We start from the raw sequence: 9567 nt of genomic DNA on the forward strand, positions 1-9567 counted from the left end.
GTATTGTTTGGCTGGGTCTCTAATGGCGGACGGGGAGACAGCGCAGCCGGTCGCCGACTGCGGGGGTTGGGGGGGGGACAAGTCTCAGGCCCAGGGCTAAGGCTTGGGGCAAATACGGGAGCTTTTAGCCCAGCGGCGATGTGAGCCGCTCCTAAATTGGAGTTGGTGCCGGGAGTGACGGGAGAGACCCCGGGTGGGCCCATTTGGGAGAAAATGCTGGCGTCGAGGCAACGTTTTCCCTTCCCCCGCTCCCTTCCCTGGGGCAGGTTGGATGCCCTCCACCTTCTCCCTCCAGATTTTGCATTTCACTTGGGTTTTGGGACCAAATTCATATTTTACGCCATTTTGCTCCGCTTTACGTACGAGGGATTGTTGGTCTCGTGTTGGGCAGTAATAACAGAAGGACCGAACCTCCTTGACCTCATATTCCCTTTTCTTTTTCTCGTGGGAAGGGCTGGTTGTCCTACCTGGATAGCTTGTTCTTGATACATTCTCGTTTTTCCTCTTACCCCAGGAGCAGGAATCGCTTTGAACTCCGTGTGGTGAATTTTTGACAGAAAGTGAGAAGGAAAACACCCTCATTGTGAGTCCTTTGCCCCCGATTTGTCGCTCTTAGAGGAAGTTGTCAGGTTGTAGGTGTTCAGACCTGGATCTTGTCTGTCCAGGTGTTTTGAGGGGGAGGAGCTTTTCCTGGCGGCAGCTGCCTGGGTAATAATTGGGAGTGGGTGCTGCTGTTGCACCGCTGCAGATACTGCTTCTGCTGCTGCAACACAAACCTCAGGTCCTGCAGCTAGCTGCTCACATTACCCAGAGGTGGGTTGGTGGGAAGGAGGGCATATTTCTTGCGCCCTCTAGAGTTCCACGATGGGAACTGAAGTTATTTCGTTTTGGTGTATGCAAGAAACCATCCTTTACATTTTTTCTACCTTTACAATGGTAATTCATCGAAGGGATCGGAAAAATAGGAAGAACCATTTAACTTTTTGTTTGTGTCTGATTTAAAACTCATGCTTTTACTCTTAGGGTTCATGAGTTGGTAGGTCTCTTTCATGTCTTTGATTAGGCATAAGTCCACTCCTTTAGTACTCCTAGTTCAGCAACTAGTATGCTAATCACACCAGCCCATTGCTCTCTATGAGTTCCCCATCTTCTGTGCTCAGTAGTCTTCACTTGAGTCATTCTTTTTTTTTTTAATAAATGATTTAAAATTTTTAAAATAGAAACATCGATTTGGTGTTCCACTTATTTATGCATTCATTGGTTGATCCTTGTATACTGTGACTGGGGGTTTAACCAACAGCTACCTGGCCAGGGCTTCACTTGCGTAATTCTTAAATATGTTAACTGAGTTACGTTTAGTGCTTGTGATTTTGCTGATTTTAAGTCGGTCTGGGAATGTTCTAGATAATAAGACAAACATAACCAGTCAAAACCTCCCTCATTTGAAGTTAGTTACAAAATATTAGTGAAGTTAGCATCCTGGACACATTGTATCTCTTGAACCCATTGACAGTTGATATCATAACTTGAAGATCTCTGTCAGAGGTGAGTCATAAGTTTAGCTTATACTTAAGTAGAGGCACAGGTGGGGTCCCTCAGCCTGGCCTGCGCCCTCTCCCAATCTGTGATCCCTTGGGGGATATCAGACTGCAGTTATGGGATTGGGCGAAACTGGCAGTCCATTATCCCCCAAGGGATATAGCGGTGCCAAAGCAGCACGCAGCCGGAGAGGCTCCCATGGCCACAGCTGCACTCACCAGCCATGACCTGACTTCTGGCTGAGCAACACTCCCGCTCTGTAAGCACACTGACCACCAGGGGGCAGATCCTGTGTTGAGCATCTGCCCCCAGGTGGTCATTGGGTGTCATAGTGACTGATCAACCAGTCACAATGGTCCTAAGGGTCGGTTAGGCTTTTATATATAGAAATTATTAAGTTGCAAATGGGTCAAAAGACAATTCATTGATGATAAATATTTGCTGAATACTGATTGTTAAAGATGTGAGGATGATAGCTTATATTAAATAGTTATCATTTAGGTGCAGTGCAGGACACTTTCATGTATTATTTCACTTAATCGTAGCAGGTAGACTGGGGGTAATTAAAATAGTATGTATTGGCCTAGTTGGTTTGGCTCACTGGATAGAGCGTCGGCCTGTGGACTGAAGGGTCCTGGGTTCGATTCCGGTGAAGGGCACATGCCCAAGTTGTGGGCTTGATTCCCAGTAGGGGTCGTGCAGGAGGCAGCTGATCAATGATTCTCTCTCATCGATGTTTCTGTCTCTCTTCCTCTTCCTTCCTCTCTGAAATCAATAAAAATATATTAAAAACAAACAACAACAAAAAGCTCCTCTTTAAAGAAAAATGGTATGTATTGAGCCCCTATTGTGTACCAGCACAATTGTAAGCTAAATTTTAAAAAAAGTTTATTTAGAAACTTTCAAATTTATGATTAGGAGTAGTATATTGAATTTCTGTGTACCTATCATTTACATTTTGTAGTTTCCACACATGTCCAAACTAATTTTTAACATGTAGTAAGTACTTTAGTCTTCATGAAAACCCATTGATATAGGTACTATTTGTTTTTCTAATTTGTAGAGGAAGAAAAATAATGCCAAAATGTCATTCTTGTTTTGCTTAATGATTTAACTCAGAATTAAAAAGTATTTTAAAACACCAGTTAATGGAGTTTTAATATGCCAGTCAATAAGATACAGAGAACCTGACAATTTTTAGTTGACTTTGCTTAAATAAGTTCTTTATTATACTTAACATTTATTGGGCAGTTACTGTTAGGTGCTGTTAGATGTACTTACAAAGTATCTTTACAGTTAAAATATTTTGCATAATTATGGCATCTTAGAGCATTCTTTTATTTTTTATTTATTTTTAAAAATTTCTTAAAAAATGGAGTTTTAGAGAGATAGGAAGGGAAAAAAACATTCATGTGAGAGAGTAACATTGATTGGTTGCCTTCTGCATACCCACTGACCGGGGATCGAAACCACAACCTTTGTATGTACCCTGACTGGGAATCAAATTTGTGAATGAAGTTCAACCAACTGGGACACTCTGACCAGGGCTAGTGCATTCTTTTTTTTTAAAAAAATATATTTTATTGGTTTTTTACAGAGAGGAAGGGAGAGGGATAGAGAGAAACATTGAAGAGAGAGAAACATTGATCAGCTGCCTCCTGCACACTCCCCACTGGGTATGTGCCCGCAACCAAGGTACATGCCCTTGACCAGAATCAAACCTGGGACCCTTGAGTCCACAGGCCAACGCTCTATCCACTGAGCCAAACCAGTTAGGGCAGTGCATTCTTAATAGTATGAATCACTCTCTCCTCCCACCTGTCCTTTTAACCAATTGGAGGAAATGTACAGCATGGTCCCTACTTTTCCATGTTCTAATATTTAATTTCATGGGCTAGACTTTATACCTCATTTGATGAGACAGTCCTGTATCACTCAGATGTCACATAGGTGCTGACATAGGGATGTTTCAGATTTTTCATGGATATGGAGCTTGATATAACATCTTGTACAATTGTTCATAGTCTATTTTTTTTAAATCCTCACCTGAGTATATGCTTTTATTGATTTTAGAGAGAGAGGGGGAGGGAAGGGGAGAGAGAGAGAGAGAGAGAGAGAGAGAGAGAGAGACATCAATGTGAGGGAGAAACATCAATCACATCAATTGGTCGCCTCCTGTTTGTGCCCTGACCTGCAACCTTGATGTATTGGGTCGACATTCCAAGCAACTGGCCAGAGCCTTAGAATAAATTTTTGTATACCATTGAAAAATATTATTTAGAGTTAAAAGATGTGTGTATAGGGATTTGCAAAATCACTTGATCACATGACTAGTTTGGGATTTGTTCTAACATTGTAAATTAAAAGTAATAAAATTTAAGGAAAATTCATGTTCTTTAATTTGGAAGAGGGTATACTGTTGGGGATTTTATTTTTACTGATTTGGTCAGTGTCCTGTAAGTATTATTATTCACTATTTTAAGAAATAATTTAAGAGTAAACTTTTGATATTAGAATAAATAGATAATGAATATGTAACAGATGTGATTTTAACAAAATTAGTATATTTCATTGTTATGTGTTATCTTGTTTTGTTATCCTTCTTGAAGAGTTATCAGATTATAGTTAGAGAATTTCAGCTATTTTTTTTAAATATCAATAGGCTGCCAAGGATCAGTTTTCTCTTTGCTAGTGGTTCTGGATTTTTTTCCCCCTCTCAGTATAGTTCCTAGTGAATTTGAAGTTAATTTTGTGAATTTAAAGTTTAAAAATATACACCTAAAATAATTACATATTGTTGTATGTCAGTTAAATCTTTAATAAGCAATGTGTAAAATATTTTACTCTTAAATCATTAAATATTTTAGTATGATTCTGTTATTAAAAGTTAATGTTAAATTTAATTTTAAGACACTTTTACTAGGTATAGAATTGTTGCAATATCAAATTAAAGAAATTATGAAAGGTCTATTGTAATTCTTGCAGTAAACATTTCTTTCTAACCATTTAGATTGGATAGGAAAAATACTTAAGTGCCTATTTTCAGTAAAATGGTTATCACATAGTTAGAGGTTACAGATAGAATTTATAAAATGTGACTAGCCTGGCCAGTGTTGCTCAGTGGTTGAGTGTTGACCTATGAACCAGGAGGGCACAGTTCGATTCCTAGTCAAGGTATATACCCGGGTTGTGGACTTGGTCCTCAGTGTGGGGTGTGCAGGAGGCAGCTGATCAATGCTTCTCTCTCATTATTGATGTTTCTAGCTCTCTCTCCTCTCTTCCTCTTTGAAATAAAGGAAAGTATATTTTAAAAAAGTAAAAAATAAAATGTGACTAATTCAAGGAGACAAATTATTCAGGTTTTTGCTTTGCTTTGTTTTTACGTTATAGCAATGCCATGTGTATATTACTTTTGTTATAGTAACCTACATTCCTTGTATGGATTTCTTTTTGTATGAATTTGGAACTGAAATTATGGTTTTCTAACTAAAAATATTAAACTTTTCTTGTAATGCTGGAACAGTTTTATAATAATTTATATCAAAAAGGCACATTTTTTACATCTTTTGACCAGGAAGAGTGTTTCTTGGATTATTGAGTTGGACTAAATAATTCAGGCTAATCAGGGCAGTGTAGAAGTCATTTATTTAACAAATTACGTATTACAACATGTACTGTATATCATGCATACAAAAAAGATGTTTTTTGTTAACAGTTGGCTAGCAATTTCTTTGCCGCTATGCTCAGACGAGCATTATGTGTTGACTTTGAATGGTACACTCCAGAACCCTAATTTGGAATTTGTAAGTTGTTGGTTAGGTCCAGTGTATGTCTTAGTGAATTGTGCTTTCAGTTCTATAGAATTAAGGAAATATTAGAGTGGAAGTGAAAATTTAGATTAAATTAAACTTTTATTATATCTAGTTGTTTTAGATTTATATTTGTATTTTTTTCTTTGAAGGTTGTCATATTTTATTTTAATTGTTCTAGTTTATTTTATTTCTGGCTCTAACATGTATGAGAATTCTTTTTAAAAAAATAAAATCTTTATTGTTGAGCGTACTACAGATTTTTCCTCTTGTCTCTCCCCACTGCCTTCCTCTATCCGTTTCCCTCCCCACCTCAGGCCTTTACCACCCTACTGTCTGTGTCCTTAGGTAAGATCTTTTGTTAATCTCTTCCTGCCCCGCTTCCCCTTTCCCTCTGAGATTCGTCAAATCTGTTCCATGCTTCCATGTCTCTGATTCTATTTTATTGGACCAGTTTATTTTGTTCATTATATTTCTTGTTGTTCATTTTGATTTTTAGATTCAGTCGTTAATAGGTATGTATTTGTTGCTGTTTTATTCTTCATATTTTTGATCTCTTCTTCCCCTTCAACATTTCATGTAATACTGGTTTGGTGGGGATGAACTTCTTTAGCTTTTTCTTGTCTGTGAAGCTCCTTATCTGATCTTCATTTCAAATATATATTTTTTATTGATTTCAGAGGTGAAGGGAGAGGTAGAGATAGAAACGTAAATGATGAGAATCATTGATTGGCTGCCTCCTGCACGCCCCCTACTGGGGATTGAGCCCCCAACCCTGGCATGTTCCCTTGATTGGAATTGAACGTGGGACCCTTCAGTCCTCAGGCTGATGCTAGCCTCTGAGCCAAACCGACTAGGGCTGGCCCTCAATTCTAAATGAGAGCTTTGCTGGGTAGTGTAATCTTGGTTGTAGGTTATTGCTATTCATCACCTTGAATATTTCTTTTTCACTCCCTATGGCCTGCAAAGTTTCTTTTGAGAAATCAGCTGATAGTCGTATAAGTGCTCCCTTGTAGGTAACTAACTGCTCTTCTCTTGCTGCTTTTAAGATTCTCTCTTTGTTTTTAGCCCTTGGCATTGAAATTAGAATATGTTTTGGTGTGGGCTTCTTTGGTTTTCTCTTGTTTGGGACTCTCTGTGCTTCCTGGACATCTAAGTCTCTTTCGTTCAGGTAGGAGAAGTTTTCTGTCATTATTTCTTCAAGTAGGTTTTCAATATCTTGCTCTCTCTGTTCTTCTTCTGGCAGCCCCATGATGTGAATGTAGGTATGCTTAAAATTGTCCCAGAGGCTCCTTAAATTATTTGCATATTTTTGGATTTTTTTTTCTCTCTCTTCTGATTGGGTGTTTTTTGCTTCCTCAATTCCAAATCATTGATTCGATTCTCAGAATCCTCTACTCTACTGCTGAATCCTTATAAATTATTCTTTATTTCAGTTAGTGTATGGTTAATTTCTGACTGGTTCTTTTTCATGTCTTTGACACTCTCATTAAGATTCTTGAAAATCTCATTAAGATCTTAAGTAAACTTATAAACATGGTTTTGAACTCTGTATCCAGTAATTTGCTTGCTTCCATTTTTTCCATTTGTGACCTGTTTTTTTGTCACAAATCACTGATGCTGCCTTCTGCACATGTCCCTTTGGGGATTGAGTCTGCAACCCGGGCTTGTGCCCTGATTGGAATCTAACCGTGACTTTGTGGTTCATAGGTCGACGCTCAACCACTAAGCCCCTCTTTCCGGGTCTGGACCTATTTTGTTAGTCAGTTGATTTTGTTCATTAGCTTCCACATATGTGAGATCATGGGATATTTGTCTTTCTCTGACTGGTTTATTTTTCTCTGCATAATAATCTCCAGGTCTCTCTATGCTGTCTCAAAGGGTAAGAGATCCTTCTTTTTCACTGCTGCATAGTATTTCATTGTGTAAATGTACCACTGCTTTTTTATCCATTCATCTACTGATAGGCACTTACTTGGGCTGTTTCCAGATCTTAGCTATTGTAAATTGTGCTGCTATGAACACAGGAGTGCATACGTTTTTTCTGATTGGTATTTCGGTATTTGTAGGATATATTCCTAAAAGTGGGATCACTGGGTCAAATCGCATTTCCATTTTTAAGTTTTTGAGGGAACTCCATACTATTTTCCAAAGTTGCTGCACCAGTCTGTATTTCCATTGTCTGTGTGCCTAAGGTTCCCTTTTCTCCACATCCTTGCCAATATTTGTTGTTTATTGATTTATTGATGATAGCCATTGTGGCAGGTGTGAAAGGATAACTCAAGAGTTGTTTTTAATTTGCATCTCTCTTATGATAGTGACATTGAGCTTTTTTTTCATATCTATTATCCATCCATATGTCCTCTTCGGAGAAGTGTCTATTCAGATCCTTTGCCCATTTTTAAATTGGATCATTTGTCTTCCTAGTGTTGAGTTGTATTAGTTATTTATGTATTTTGGATATTAACCCTTTGTCAGATGTGTCATTGGCAAATATGTTCTCCCATACTGTGGGTTCCCTTTTTATTTTGATTATGGTTTCTTTGCATAGAAGATTTTTAGTTTGATATAGTCCCATTTGTTTATTTTGTCCTTTGTTTCTCTTGCCCTAGGAGATATGTTGGTTAATATTCTGCTATGTAAGATGTCTGAGATTTTGCTGCCTATGTTTTCTTCTAGGATTTTTATGGTTTTGCGACTTACATTTAATTTGGGAAAATTGGACAGGTACATGCAAAAAAATGAAACTAGACCACCAACTTACACCATACACAGGAATAAACTCAAAATGGATAAAAGACTTAATGTAAGTTGCGAAACTATTTTTGCCTGTTTTAACATTGTATATCCTGTTTCTTAATCAAATGAGTTTTAACACCTGCCTAGGAAGTCATTTCATTTTGTATCTCCAAGTAGTTTTTTGTTGCTCATCAAAGATAAGCTTCTGGTCAAGTTAATCTTTGTCTTCCATGACACAAACTCCTGACTTCTATTATTCCCTTGTTCTCTTCATTTGTATATCACCTTTTCATCCTTGATGTCCTTGCTCAGTGGTTTTTATCCAGTCTTCCTCCTAACTCGTTTTGCACTTAAAAGAAATATCACACAGTATCAGTAATAGCATCCTATGTTCTCAGTCTAATTTTGGTGTACTTATTTGAGGCATAATCAAATTTTAGTAGAGTTAAATTTGGTGAGATGCCATGTAGTGTGGTTTTAATGCTATTTTGGGACTTCACATGCAAAGAGGGAATTAGTGGGTCTTAATTTTGCAGCTTTTCTGCCTAAATCTGTTTTTATCACTTGAGTGTTGGTAGGGGACATAAGTTTGGAGTCAGGTTGGTGTTCAAATCTGCCTTGCCCAGGAAGGAACTTTTGGTGAGATGAATGTCTTCTAAAACTAGATTGTGATGATAACTGCATAAGTAGTATATAAATTTCTTAAAACTTACCAAAGTTTTCACTTAAAATAAGTAAATTTTATTGTATGCAAATTATCTCTATCTATCTATCTATCTATCTATCTATCTAAAAGCCTAAGTGACTGGCCGACTGGCTGGTAGCTATGATGTGTACTGACCACCAAGGGGCAGATGCTCAACGCAGGAGTGGGAACCATAGGCATGGAAACATGGAAAAGACTGATGAATCTCAGAGGGGAGGGCGGGAAGAGATTAACCGAAGATCTTATATATATATACTAGAGTTCCAGGGCACGGATTCGCCCTGGTACATGGATTTCTGCACCAGTTTTGGCCCAGTCCCCTCGGCCTGGCCTGCGGGGATTGGGCCAAAACTGGTTCTCTGACATTCCCTGAGGGGTCCCAGATTGCGAGAGGGTGCAGGCGGAGGGACCCCAGATTTGTGAACTGGGCCTCTAAGTGCCTCAATAAAACTTTTGCTCTACTCTTTACCAGTTGGTAATCTCTGATGAGTCATTTAACCTCTGAGTCTTATTTTATTCATTTGAGATAAGAGTATAGTAATGCCTGCTTTCCTAAACTTGCATATGAAATTACCATTAACAATAATATAGGCTATGTGACTGCCCAATAGTAGGTGCTCAGTCAACAACAGCTACAGTTATTTGTACAGACTAAACGTGAATTAGTTGCTACCACTAGAAAGTAAACTCACTGAATGCTCATCTGATAGTAAAGAGAAGGATTCTATCTTCCTCTTGACCAGCTCCCCACTGCTGGCTCCTTTTTTTTTTTTT

At 38.2% G+C, this 9567-nt stretch overlaps 1 protein-coding gene across 5 annotated transcripts in view; it reads left to right on the forward strand.

Annotated features, from left to right (window-relative positions):
* The first annotated feature begins 144 nt into the window (after nt 1-144).
* Nucleotides 145-9567, forward strand: part of ZMYM2 (zinc finger, MYM-type 2) — a 171151-nt gene continuing 161728 nt past the window's right edge. For 2 of the 5 annotated variants that reach the window (XR_001515521.1, XM_006773443.2), the window contains exon 1: nt 145-583. The gene's annotated coding sequence lies outside the window, so the exon portion shown is untranslated. The remainder of the gene's footprint in view (nt 584-9567) is intronic. The other 3 variants (XM_006773445.2, XM_006773446.2, XM_006773448.2) reach the window with 2 other exon arrangements.

This window comes from Myotis davidii, unplaced genomic scaffold (genome assembly GCF_000327345.1).
Source record: "Myotis davidii unplaced genomic scaffold, ASM32734v1 scaffold767, whole genome shotgun sequence".
Taxonomy (NCBI): domain Eukaryota; kingdom Metazoa; phylum Chordata; class Mammalia; order Chiroptera; family Vespertilionidae; genus Myotis; species Myotis davidii.